The 13,834-nt window shown below is 45.3% G+C and overlaps 1 protein-coding gene across 7 annotated transcripts in view; it reads right to left on the bottom strand.

The window, feature by feature from the left end:
• The window catches only part of gria4a (glutamate receptor, ionotropic, AMPA 4a), a 197,354-nt gene that overhangs the window by 24,328 nt on the left and 159,192 nt on the right, over nt 1-13,834 (bottom strand). The gene's annotated exons all lie outside the window — the stretch shown is intronic.

Genomic DNA, 13,834 nt, shown 5'->3' with positions numbered 1-13,834 from the left:
AAACAAAACTCCAAACCTGCAACCTGATTTTGGATGGAATTACGGAATCACCTGGAAGGTTTACAACTACCAAAGCTATATAGTAAATTCTCTGGAAAACAACAGAAACCTGAAAATACCACCCAACCTGGAACTGAGTGAGTAATGTTTAGTCTGAAGCTATATTCTATTTCCAAAAGCGAAGAAGAAATATACATGAAGTTACTTTATAAGGACTGAATGCTAAATTAAGGCTGCCAAGCTTGATACAGCTTCAATTAGCACTGACGTGTCAAGTGAGAGGTGTCAAAGCCCTTTAGCCCAACAATGGCAGGACCGTGGCACAGTCTACTCCAACCAAATGGAGAGGCCTTAGAAGCTGCCTCCCGCCGTTCAGAGGTCATTCAAATACAGTGTGTAAAGAATAATAAGACGAGAAAAGATTACAAAATTAAGCTCCTTATGGAAAATCAAGAGACACTTTTTGCAGACTATTATAAAAATGGGAACATCAGCATCCTCATCTTCCACACAGACCCTCCCCTGGCATGGAGCTATATTAACCAGACCATCCCCTGGCATGGAGCTATATTAACCAGACCATCCCCTGGCATGGAGCTATATTAACCAGACCCTCCCCTGGCATGGAGCTATATTAACCAGACCCTCCCCTGGCATGGAGCTATATTAACCAGACCATCCCCTGGCATGGAGCTATATTAACCAGACCATCCCCTGGCATGGTGCTATATTAACCAGACCATCCCCTGGCATGGAGCTATATTAACCAGACCATCCCCTGGCATGGAGCTATATTAACCAGACCATCCCCTGGCATGGAGCTATATTAACCAGACCATCCCCTGGCATGGAGCTATATTAACCAGACCATCCCCTGGCATGGAGCTATATTAACCAGACCATCCCCTGGCATGGAGCTATATTAACCAGACCATCCCCTGGCATGGAGCTATATTAACCAGACCATCCCTGGCATGGAGCTATATTAACCAGACCATCCCCTGGCATGGAGCTATATTAACCAGACCCTCCCCTGGCATGGAGCTATATTAACCAGACCATCCCCTGGCATGGAGCTATATTAACCAGACCCTCCCCTGGCATGGAGCTATATTAACCAGACCATCCCCTGGCATGGAGCTATATTAACCAGACCATCCCCTGGCATGGAGCTATATTAACCAGACCATCCCCTGGCATGGAGCTATATTAACCAGACCCTCCCCTGGCATGGAGCTATATTAACCAGACCATCCCCTGGCATGGAGCTATATTAACCAGACCATCCCCTGGCATGGAGCTATATTAACCAGACCCTCCCCTGGCATGGAGCTATATTAACCAGACCATCCCCTGGCATGGAGCTATATTAACCAGACCATCCCCTGGCATGGAGCTATATTAACCAGACCATCCCCTGGCATGGAGCTATATTAACCAGACCATCCCCTGGCATGGAGCTATATTAACCAGACCATCCCCTGGCATGGAGCTATATTAACCAGACCATCCCCTGGCATGGAGCTATATTAACCAGACCATCCCCTGGCATGGAGCTATATTAACCAGACCATCCCCTGGCATGGTGCTATATTAACCAGACCCTCCCCTGACATGGAGCTATATTAACCAGACCGTCCCCTGGCATGGAGCTATATTAACCAGACCCTCCCCTGGCATGGAGCTATATTAACCAGACCATCCCCTGGCATGGTGCTATATTAACCAGACCCTCCCCTGGCATGGAGCTATATTAACCAGACCCTCCCCTGGCATGGAGCTATATTAACCAGACCATCCCCTGGCATGGAGCTATATTAACCAGACCATCCCCTGGCATTGAGCTATATTAACCAGACCATCCCCTGGCATGGAGCTATATTAACCAGACCATCCCCTGGCATGGAGCTATATTAACCAGACCATCCCCTGGCATGGAGCTATATTAACCAGACCATCCCCTGGCATGGAACTATATTAACCAGACCATCCCTGGCATGGAGCTATATTAACCAGACCATTCCCTACTATGGTGCTATATTAACCAGACCGTCCCCTGGCATGGAGCTATATTAACCAGACCGTCCCCTGGCATGGAGCTATATTAACCAGACCCTCCCCTGGCATGGAGCTATATTAACCAGACCATCCCCTGGCATGGAGCTATGTTAACCAGACCATCCCCTGGCATGGAGCTATATTAACACACTCTGTTAAGAGAGGGGGTGTTACCGAGGGGTGGAAACAAGATACTAGATAACGAGGACTCTGATTCAGCTAATACAAATCACTGTACATCTGGAACAGTACTGGTACAGGGCCCTTGAGAAACATACCCTCACCCCGAGCAGGTCAGACCAAACTTCTTCATTATATAACCCCACAGATGAGCAACCCCAAGCGGAAAGTCAACCTCCCAGCACAGAGTACTACTCCCTCATTGAAATGAAGGATACATTTACCCAGCTGGAGGTAAGGCATGAGGAGCTGGATGAAGAAGGTGATTACACTCCAGTCAGCACAGACCCAGACAACAGTCCAGCACACCAACACTCCCTTAACCAGACCCAGAGAGCCGGAGGTGGAGAGAGACACATCTGCACTCTGGACTGTGGTGAGACAACCTCAGCATGATAAAAAGCATGAGCAGGAGAAGAACAGAGCACTAGAGGAGAGGATCAGACTGCTGGGGGAGAGGGTGAGGGGGATGGAGGGGAGGGTGAGGGGGATGGAGGAGAGGGTGAGGGGGATGGAGGAGAGGATCAGGCTGCTGGAGGAGAGGGTGAGGGGGTGGAGGAGAGGGTGAGGGGGATGGAGGAGAGGGTGAGAGGGATGGAGGAGAGGGTGAGGGGATGGAGGAGAGGGTGAGGGGATGGAGGAGAAGGTGAGGGGATGGAGGAGAGGGTGAGGGGGATGGAGGAGAAGGTGAGGGGATGGAGGAGAGGGTGAGGGGGATGGAGGAGAAGGTGAGGGGGATGGAGGAGAGGGTGAGGGGGATGGAGGAGAAGGTGAGGGGGATGGAGGAGAAGGTGAGGGGGATGGAGGAGAAGGTGAGGGGGATGGAGGAGAGGGTGAGGGGGATGGAGGAGAAGGTGAGGGGATGGAGGAGAGGGTGAGGGGATGGAGGAGAGGGTGAGGGGGATGGCGTGTGACAGAGAACAACCTACTAGAGAGGTGGCCACCCCTGCAGAGAAGCCAGCAGAACAGCCCACCTCAGCTCCAGACAAAAGTCTCAACACCACAGCAGAACAGTCCACCCCAAACCTTGACCATAGCCTCAACATCACAGCGGAGAAAATGAACAACAATGACAAATGGATTGATGAAGAATCCAAAAACCTAAGAAAGAAATTGAGAAACCTGTCCAACGAAAAACAAAGAGACCTGAGTCTACGCCTTCACTATGGTGAATCACTAAAACAATACCGAAATACCCGGACACTAAAGGACATCACACTCAAACTCAGCACCAACACTTCACACAGGAGCAACAGATCAACAGACCCCCCACGCCGAGAGGACCTGCATCCAGACCACAACAGAACGCAACACCACCAGCCACATCCACACTCCACCCCCAACCAATCAACACCCCCGCCAAGTCAACCACGCCCATACCACATTTAGGCCCCCTCAGATCAGACCTGTGCCCCTCCTGCCCACCCCATGCCCCCCCTCCCGCAACGAGGGCCTCAAAATGGAAGTCACACATAAGTCCAGGCCATGAGCAGGCAAACAGGCCCAACCCCCACTCTTACACTGGCCCAAGATAATGGCATGTACCAGATGCTCAGCAGGCTCTGCTCACACTTACTGGGCTTAGGCCAAACCACACGACCAAAACAATTGGACACTTTATGGAACACAAAGTCATCTGCCTTTGGCCTAAAGAGCAGGAACATGGACTTCATCAAAGAAATTGGAAATACAGACAATGTCATCCTACAAGAAACCTGGTATAGAGGAGACGGACCCACTGGTTGCCCTCTAGGTTACAGAGAGCTGGTAGTCCCATCCACCAAACTACCAGGTGTGAAACAGGGAAGGGACTCAGGGGGTGTGCTGCTTTGGTATTGAGCAGACCTAACTCACTCCATTAAATTAGTCAAAACAGGAACATTTCACATTTGGCTACAAATTCAAAAAGAAATGACCTTAACAGAGAAAAATGTCCTCCTGTGTGCTACCTATATCCACCCCCCACTAGAATCCCAATACTTTAATGAAGACAGCTTCTCCATCCTGGAGGGAGAAATCAATCATTTCCAGGCCCAGGGATATTTACTAGTCTGTGATGACCTAAATGCCGGAACCGGACAAGAACCTGACACCCTCAGCACACAGGGGAACAAACACCTACCTGGAGGTGACAGCATTCATCAAAATTGTCTGTACTGTCAACGGTACTGGAGTCCTTAGTTAGTAGGCAGCTAAAGACCTACTTCCAAGAAAACAACATCTTAAATGGAATGCAATCAGGTTTTAGGTCTGGCCACAGCACTGTTTCAGCAACATTGAAGGTTTTAAATGACATCCACTGTGCTCTTGATAAGAAGTTACATTGTGTGTCTGTTTTTATTGATTTGTCGAAGGCTTTTGACACCGTGGACCATGCTGTGTTAGTGCAAATGTTAAAATGTTGTGGAATTACTGGTCAGGCTCTAGATTGGATTATAAATTACCTATCAAATCGTGCACAATGTGTAATGGCGGATGGTCCATGTAATGGCGGATGGTCCATAGAGGTGTACTCAGGTGTTCTGACAAGGTTCTATTTTGGACCCACTGTTGTTCATTTTGCATATCAACAACATTGGGGATCTTATTGAAACAGCAAATGTTCATTTTTATGCAGGTGATACTGTTCTTTATTCAAATGCCCAAAGAGCATTTAACATCACACAACAGAATCTGTATGATTTAAAGCTGCGGGTAAAACAAAATGCATGGTATTTTCAAATGCCAGGCATGTTACTAATCATGTCATTGATAAATTGGACACAATATAGAGCAAGTTAAAGTGTACAAATATTTGGGTGTGTGGGTTGATGAATAGCTGAGCTTCACTGTGCATGTAGAGAACTTGATAAGGAAGCTCAAGCTGAAAATAGGATTTTATTACCTGCATAAGGCTTGTTTTTCTTTTGAGGCTAGGAAGGAGCTGGTACTATGTACATTACTGTAAGTTTTAGATTTGAGTGATGTTATACAGTACTTGGCAAAGCCCTTGTTGGCAATCACAGAGGTCAGACGTTTCTTGTAGTTGGCCACCAGGTTTGCACACATCTCAGGAGGGATTTTGTCTCACTCCTCTTTGCAGCACTTCTTCAAGTCATTAAGGTGGACGTTTGGCAACTCGAACTTTCAGCTCCCAACACAGATTTTCTATGGGATTAAGGTCTGGAGTCTGGCTAGGCCACTCCAGGACCTTAATGTGCTTCTTCTTGAGCCACTCCTTTGTTGCCTTGGCCATGTGTTTTGGGTCATTGTCATGCTGGAATACCCATCTACGACCCATTTTCAATGCCCTGGCTGAGGGAAGGAGGTTCTCACCCAATATTTGACGGTACATGGCCCTGTCCATCGTCCCTTTGATACGGTGAAGTTGTCCTGTCCCCTTAGCAGAAAAACACCCCCAAAGCATAATGTTTCCACCTCCATGTTTGACGGTGGGGATGGTGATCTTGGGGTCATAGGCAGCATTCCTCCTCCTCCAAACACGGAGAGTTGAGTTGATGCCAAAGTTGATGCCAAAGAGCTCCATTTTGGTCTCATCTGACCACAACACTTTCACCCAGTTGTCCTCTGAATCATTCAGGTGTTCACCGGCAAACTTCAGACAGGCATGTGTATGTGCTTTCTTGAGCAGGGGGACCTTGCGGACACTGCAGGATTTCAGTCCTTCATGGCGTAGTGTGTTACCAATTGTTTTCTTGGTGACTATGGTCCCAGCTGCCTTGAGATCATTGACAAGATCCTCCCGTGTAGTTCTGGGCTGATTCCTCACCGTTCTCATGATCATTGCAAATCCACGAGGTGAGAATTTGTATGGAGCCCCAGGCCGAGGGAGATTGACAGTTCTTTGTGTTTCTTCCATTTGCGAATAATCGCACCAACTGTTGTCACCTTCTCACCAAGCTGCTTGGCGATGGTCTTGTAGCCCATTCCAGCCTTGTGTAGGTCTACAATCTTGTCCCTGACATCCTTGGAGAGCTCTTTGGTCTAGGCAATGGTGGAGAGTTTGGAATCTGATTGATTGCATCTGTGGACAGGTGTATTTTATACAGGTAACAAACTGAGATTAAGAGCACTCCCTTTAAGAGTGTGCTCCTAATCTCAGCTCGTTACCTGTATAAAAGACACCTGGGAGCCAGAAATCTTTCTGATTGAGAGGGGGACAAATACAAAAGGCATGTGGTGTTGATGGTATTCTCAATGAAATGATAAAATATAGAGACCACAAATTCCAATTGGCTATACTTAAACTCGTTAACATAATCCCTTGCTCTGGCATCTTCCCCAATATTTGGAACATAGGACTGTTCACCCCAATCCACAAAAGTGGAGACAAATTTGACCCCATTATAACTACCGTGGGATATGCGTCAATAGCAACCCTGGGAAAATCCTCTGCATTATCATTAACAGCAGACTTGTACATTTCCTCAGTGAAACAACTGAGCAAATGTCAAATTGGCTTTTTACTAAATTATCGTATGACAGACCGCGTACTCATCCTGCAAACCCTAATTGACAAACAAACAAACTGAAACAAAGGCAAAGTCTTCTCATGCATTGTTGATTTCAAAAAAGCCTTCAACTCAATTTGGCATGCTCTATAAATTTATGGAAAGTGATGTTGGGGGAAAAACATATGACATTACAAATTCCATGTACACAAACAACAAGTGTGCGGTTAAAATAGGTCAAAAACACACATTTCTTCCAAAGGGGTCGCGGGGTGAGACAGGGATGCAGCTAAAGCCCCACCCTCTTCAACATACAGTTGAATTCGGAAGTTTAAATGCACCTTAGTCAAATACATTTAAACTCAGTTTTTCATAATTCCTGAAATGTAATCCGTGTAAAAATTCCCTGTCCTAGGTCAGTTAGGATCACCACTTTCTTTTAAGCATGTGAAATGTCAGAATAATTGTAGAGAGAATGAGTTATTTCAGCTTTTATTTCTTTCATCTCCATTCCAGAAGTTTACATACACTCAATTCGTATTTGGTAGCATTGCCTTTAAATTGTTTAACTTGGGTTTCAGGTAGCCTTCCACAAGCCTCCAACAATATGTTGGGTGAATTTTAGCTCATTCCTCCTGGCAGAGGTGGTATAACTGTGTCAGGTTTGTAGGCCTCCTTGCTCGCACATGCTTTTTCAGTTCTGCCCACAAATTTCCTATAGGACTTAAGGTCAGGGCTTTGTGATGGCCACTCCAATACCTTGACTTTGTTGTTCTTAAGCCATTTTGCCACAACTTTGGAAGTATGATTGGGGTCATTGTCCATTTAGAGGACCCATTTGCGACCAAGCTTTAACTTCCTGACTGATGTCTTGAGATGTTGCTTCAATATTTCCACATAATTTCTCTCCCTCATGATGCCATCTATTTTGTGAAGCATTTGGATATTGCTCCCAAGGATGAACAAGACTTGTGGAGGTTATTCTGAGGTCTTGGCTGATTTCTTTTGATTTTCCCATGATGTCAAACAAAAAGGCACTGAGTTTGAAGGTAGGCCTTGACATACATCCACAGGTACACCTCCAATTGACTCAAATTATGTCAATTAGCCTATCAGAAGCATCTTAAGTCATGACATTTTCTGGAATTTTTCAAGCTGTTTAAAGGCACAGTCAACTTACTGTATGTAAACTTCTGACCCAATGGAATTATGATACAGTGAATTTTAAGGTAAATAATCTGTCTGTAAACATTTGTTGGAAAAATTACTTGTGTCATGCACAAAGTAGATGTCCTAACCGACTTGCCAAAACTATAGTTTGTTAACAAGACATTTGTGGAGTGGTTGAAAAACAAGATTTTATGACTCCAACCTAATTGAATGTAAACTTCCCACTTCAACTGTATATATCAACTAATTGGCGAGGGCCCTAGAACAGTCTACAGCACAAGGCCTCACCCTACTAGAATCTGAAGTCGAATGACTACTGTTTGCTGATGATCTGGTGCTTCTCTCACCAACCAAGGAGGGCCTACAGCAGCACATTGATCTTCTGCACAGTTTCTGCCAGACCTGGGCCCTGACAGACCTGGGCCCTGTCAGACCTGGGCCCTGACAGACCTGGGCCCTGACAGACCTGGGCCCTGACAGTAAATCTCAGTAAGACCAAAATAATGGTGTTCCAAAAAAGGTCCAGTTGTCAGGACCACAAATACTAATTCCATCTAGACACTGTTGCCCTCGAGCACACAAAAAACTATACATACCTTGGCCTAAACATCAGCGTCCCAGGTAACTTCCACAAAGCTGTGAATAATCTGAGACAAGGCAAGAAGGGCATTCTATGCCATCAAAGGGAACATAAAATACAACATACCAAAAATACTTGGAATCATTTATAGGACCCATTGTCCTATATGGTTGTGAGGTCTGAGGTCCGCTCACCAACCAAGAATTCACATAATGGGACAAACACCAAATTTAGACTCTGCATGCAGAATTCTGCAAAAATATCCTGTCTGTACATAGCTTTGACTATGTACATACTAGGTGAGCATATTGAGAAAAGGCCACCGTAGGCAGACCTGGCTCTCAAGAGAAGACAGGCTATGTGCACACTGCCCACAAATTATTTTTCAGAATTCTGCAAAAATATCCTGTCTGTACATAGCTTTGACTATTCTTTAAAGGTAAATGAGATTACCCAGGATCCCCAGTGATAGGGAGAGGCGTGGGCCTTTCTCTTCAAACAGAGAGCAGGAAACAACAACAAGTGTTTCTGTCAAATGCAACAAATCCCAAATCAGTTTCCATGTAATACCCTTCTGCAAACCTGTGGCAATAATCATTCCTTTCCACTTGAACCTTTGTTGCATTACAGCAACACGAAAAGTGAGAGTGTGTGTTATGACCATTATTGGCCTGGCTGTGCATTGGTTTTCAAAGGCCTTGTACCTTTGATAGCACACATTGTTGTGTCTTGTCTGCATTTGCCCTGTTTGAAAGTTTTGGTAACTATAGACAGGACAGTTTAACTAACCAGTTTGGGAAAATTTGGGAAAGTTTGGGAAAATGGTTAATGTTACGTTCCCATGTAAGAAACCAAATATGTCGTTTAAAAAGAAAGGGAACAAACAAAGAGTCAGTGACCAACAACCAAAATAAAACAGATGGGGATTCATCAGTGCTCCGCACTGCTAAAGCTAACTCTCTCTCCTCTGCTCTCATCCTTCTAGACCTATCGGCTGCCTTCGATACTGTGAACCATCAGATCCTCCTCTCCACCCTCTCCGAGTTGGGCATCTCCAGCGCGGCCCACGCTTGGATTGCGTCCTACCTGACAGGTCGCTCCTACCAGGTGGCGTGGCGAGAATCCGTCTCCTCACCACGCGCTCTCACCACTGGTGTCCCCCAGGGCTCTGTTCTAGGCCCTCTCCTATTCTCGCTATACACCAAGTCACTTGGCTCTGTCATAACCTCACATGGTCTCTCCTATCATTGCTATGCAGACGACACACAATTAATCTTCTCCTTTCCCCCTTCTGATGACCAGGTGGCGAATCGCATCTCTGCATGTCTGGCAGACATATCAGTGTGGATGACGGATCACCACCTCAAGCTGAACCTTCGGCAAGACGGAGCTGCTCTTCCTCCCGGGGAAGGACTGCCCGTTCCATGATCTCGCCATCACGGTTGACAACTCCATTGTGTCCTCCTCCCAGAGAGCTAAGAACCTTGGCGTGATCCTGGACAACACCCTGTCGTTCTCAACTAACATCAAGGCGGTGGCCCGTTCCTGTAGGTTCATGCTCTACAACATCCGCAGAGTACGACCCTGCCTCACACAGGAAGCGGCGCAGGTCCTAATCCAGGCACTTGTCATCTCCCGTCTGGATTACTGCAACTCGCTGTTGGCTGGGCTCCCTGCCTGTGCCATTAAACCCCTACAACTCATCCAGAACGCCGCAGCCCGTCTGGTGTTCAACCTTCCCAAGTTCTCTCACGTCACCCCGCTCCTCCGCTCTCTCCACTGGCTTCCAGTTGAAGCTCGCATCCGCTACAAGACCATGGTGCTTGCCTACGGAGCTGTGAGGGGAACGGCACCTCAGTACCTCCAGGCTCTGATCAGGCCCTACACCCAAACAAGGGCACTGCGTTCATCCACCTCTGGCCTGCTCGCCTCCCTACCACTGAGGAAGTACAGTTCCCGCTCAGCCCAGTCAAAACTGTTCGCTGCTCTGGCTCCCCAATGGTGGAACACACTCCCTCACGACGCCAGGACAGCGGAGTCAATCACCACCTTCCGGAGACACCTGAAACCCCACCTCTTTAAGGAATATCTAGGATAGGATAAAGTAATCCTTCTCACCCCCCCCCCTTAAAAGATTTAGATGCACTATTGTAAAGTGGCTGTTCCACTGGATGTCATAAGGTGAATGCACCAATTTGTAAGTCGCTCTGGATAAGAGCGTCTGCTAAATGACTTAAATGTAAATGTAATGTAAATGATTCAGGAAGGCTTCTGAAAGACACTCACAGGGGCGTCCAATGAAAGTTGACTAGCAACAACAACTGGAACCGAAAAGACACCCATCCTGAGAGCTCACTAAATTTGCCCAAGAAGAGACAAACAAAAGAAAAACCCACATCAAACTTAAAGACCGGAAGCAAACCAAAAAAGTGGAGCAAAATGAAAAACAGGGAAGATCCGATAAAGGATTGTTTGTCTAGAAATTAAAATAGGGAGAGCCAACTTTAGGTGTTAACCCTCTACATCTCTGAAGACAACTGGAGCACTGGGTCAGCCACTCTAAAATAGCACCTGGGCCAGCACCTTCCCAATAACAAGATGGCAACCAGCCCAGCTGTAACGCATGCTGACTAACAAGGTGATACCAATCGGTTCACCCTATGTGCTAAAGTGCTATACAGTACGTGCTTAAATCCAACCTCAAAACTTAAATGGAAAAACCAAAACCTGTAACAGTAACCACAGACAAGACAGTTGAACTAACCTGTTTGGATAGATTGGTAACCACAGACAAGACAGTTGAACTAACCTGTTTGGATAGATTGGTAACCACAGACAAGACAGTTGAACTAACCTGTTTGGATAGATTGGTAACCACAGACAAGACAGTTGAACTAACCTGTTTGGATAGATTGGTAACCACAGACAAGACAGTTGAACTAACCTGTTTGGATAGATTGGTAACCAGACAGACAGTTGAACTAACCTGGATAGATTGGTAACCACAGACAAGACAGTTGAACTTAACCTGTTTGGATAGATTGGTCACTACAAGACAGTTGAACTAACCTGTTTGGATAGATTGGTCACTAGACAAGACAGTTGAACTAACCTGTTTGGATAGATTGGTAACCACAGACAAGACAGTTGAACTAACCTGTTTGGATAGATTGGTAACCACAGACAAGACAGTTGAACTAACCTGTTTGGATAGATTGGTAACTAGAGACAAGACAGTTGAACTTACCTGTTTGGATAGATTGGTAACCACAGACAAGACAGTTGAACTAACCTGTTTGATAGATTGGTAACCAAGACAAGACAGTTGAACTAACCTGTTTGGATAGATTGGTAACTACAGACAAGACAGTTGAACTAACCTGTTTGGATAGATTGGTAACTAGAGACAAGGATAGATTGGTAACTAGAGACAAGGATAGATTGGTAACTAGAGACAAGACAGTTGAACTAACCTGTTTGGTAGATTGGTCACTAGAGACAAGGATAGATTGGTCACTAGAGACAAGACAGTTGAACTAACCTGTTTGACAGATTGGTCACTAGAGACACGGATAGATTGGTCACTAGAGACAAGGATAGATTGGTCACTAGAACCAGACAGTTGAACTCTTTTGCAGATTGGTCACTAGAGACAGATAGATTGGTAATTAGAGACAAGACAGTTGAACTAACCTGTTTGGTAGATTGGTCACTAGAGACAGTAGATTTCACTAGAGACAAGACAGTTGAACTAACCTGTTTGATAGATTGGTCACTAGAGACACGGATAGATTCACTAGAGACAACAGTAGAACACTAGAGACAAGGATAGATTGGTCACTAGAGACAAGGATAGATTGGTAATTAGAGACAAGACAGTTGAACTAACCTGTTTGGATAGATTGGTCACTAGAGACACGGATTTGGTCACTAGAAAAGACAGTTGAACTAACCTGTTTGGAAGATTGGTCACTAGAGACACGGATAGAATGGTCACAGAGACAAGGATAGATTTTCACTAGAGACAATAGATTGGTCACTAGAGACATATTTTTCACTAGAGACACAGATAGATTGGTCACTAGAGACACGGATAGATTGGTCACTAGAGACAAGGATAGATTGGTAAATTGAGACAAGACAGTTGAACTAACCTGTTTGGATAGATTGGTCACTAGAGACAAGGATAGATTGGTAACTAGAGACACGGATAGATTGGTCACTTGAGACCGGATAGATTTCACTAGAGACAGGATAGATTGGTAATTAGAGACAAGACAGTTGAACTAACCTGTTTGGATAGATTGGTCACTAGAGACAAGGATAGATTGGTCACTAGAGACAAGACAGTTGAACTAACCTGTTTGGATAGATTGGTCACTAGAGACAAGGATAGATTGGTCACTAGAGACAAGGATAGATTGGTAACTAGAGACAAGACAGTTGAACTAACCTGTTTGGATAGATTGGTCACTAGAGACAAGACAGTTGAACTAACCTTTTGGATAGATTGGTCACTAGAGACATATAGATTGGTCACTAGAGACAAGACAGTTGAACTAACCTGTTTGGATTTCTTGGTCACTAGAGACAACCTAGATTGGTCACTAGAGACAAGGATAGATTGGTCACTAGAGACAAGGATAGATTGGTAACTAGAGACAAGACAGTTGAACTAACCTTTTGGATAGATTGGTAACTAGAGACAAGACAGTTGAACTAACCTGTTTGGATAGATTGGTAACTAGAGACAAGGATAGATTGGTAACCACAGACAAGACAGTTGAACTAACCTGTTTGGATAGATTGGTAACTAGAGACAAGGATATTTTGAGATTGGTAACCACAGACAAGACAGTTGAACTAACCTGTTTGGATAGATTGGTCACTAGAGACAAGGATAGATTGGTAACCACAGACAAGACAGTTGAACTAACCTGTTTGGATAGATTGGTAACTAGAGACAAGACAGTTGAACTAACCTGTTTGGATAGATTGGTAACCACAGACAAGACAGTTGAACTAACCTGTTTGGATAGATTGGTAACCACAGACAAGACAGTTGAACTAACCTGTTTGGATAGATTGGTAACCACAGACAAGACAGTTGAACTAACCTGTTTGGATAGATTGGTAACCACAGACAAGACAGTTGAACTAACCTGTTTGGATAGATTGGTAACCACAGACAAGACAGTTGAACTAACCTGTTTGGATAGATTGGTAACCACAGACAAGACAGTTGAACTAACCTGTTTGGATAGATTGGTAACCACAGACAAGACAGTTGAACTAACCTGTTTGGATAGATTGGTAACCACAGACAAGACAGTTGAACTAACCTGTTTGGATAGATTGGTAACCACAGACAAGACAGTTGAACTAACCTGTTTGG

This window comes from Oncorhynchus keta, chromosome 1, assembly GCF_023373465.1.
Source record: "Oncorhynchus keta strain PuntledgeMale-10-30-2019 chromosome 1, Oket_V2, whole genome shotgun sequence".
Taxonomy (NCBI): domain Eukaryota; kingdom Metazoa; phylum Chordata; class Actinopteri; order Salmoniformes; family Salmonidae; genus Oncorhynchus; species Oncorhynchus keta.
Note: the sequence above shows the minus strand (reverse complement) of the source record. Positions and strands in the feature narration are given on the sequence as shown.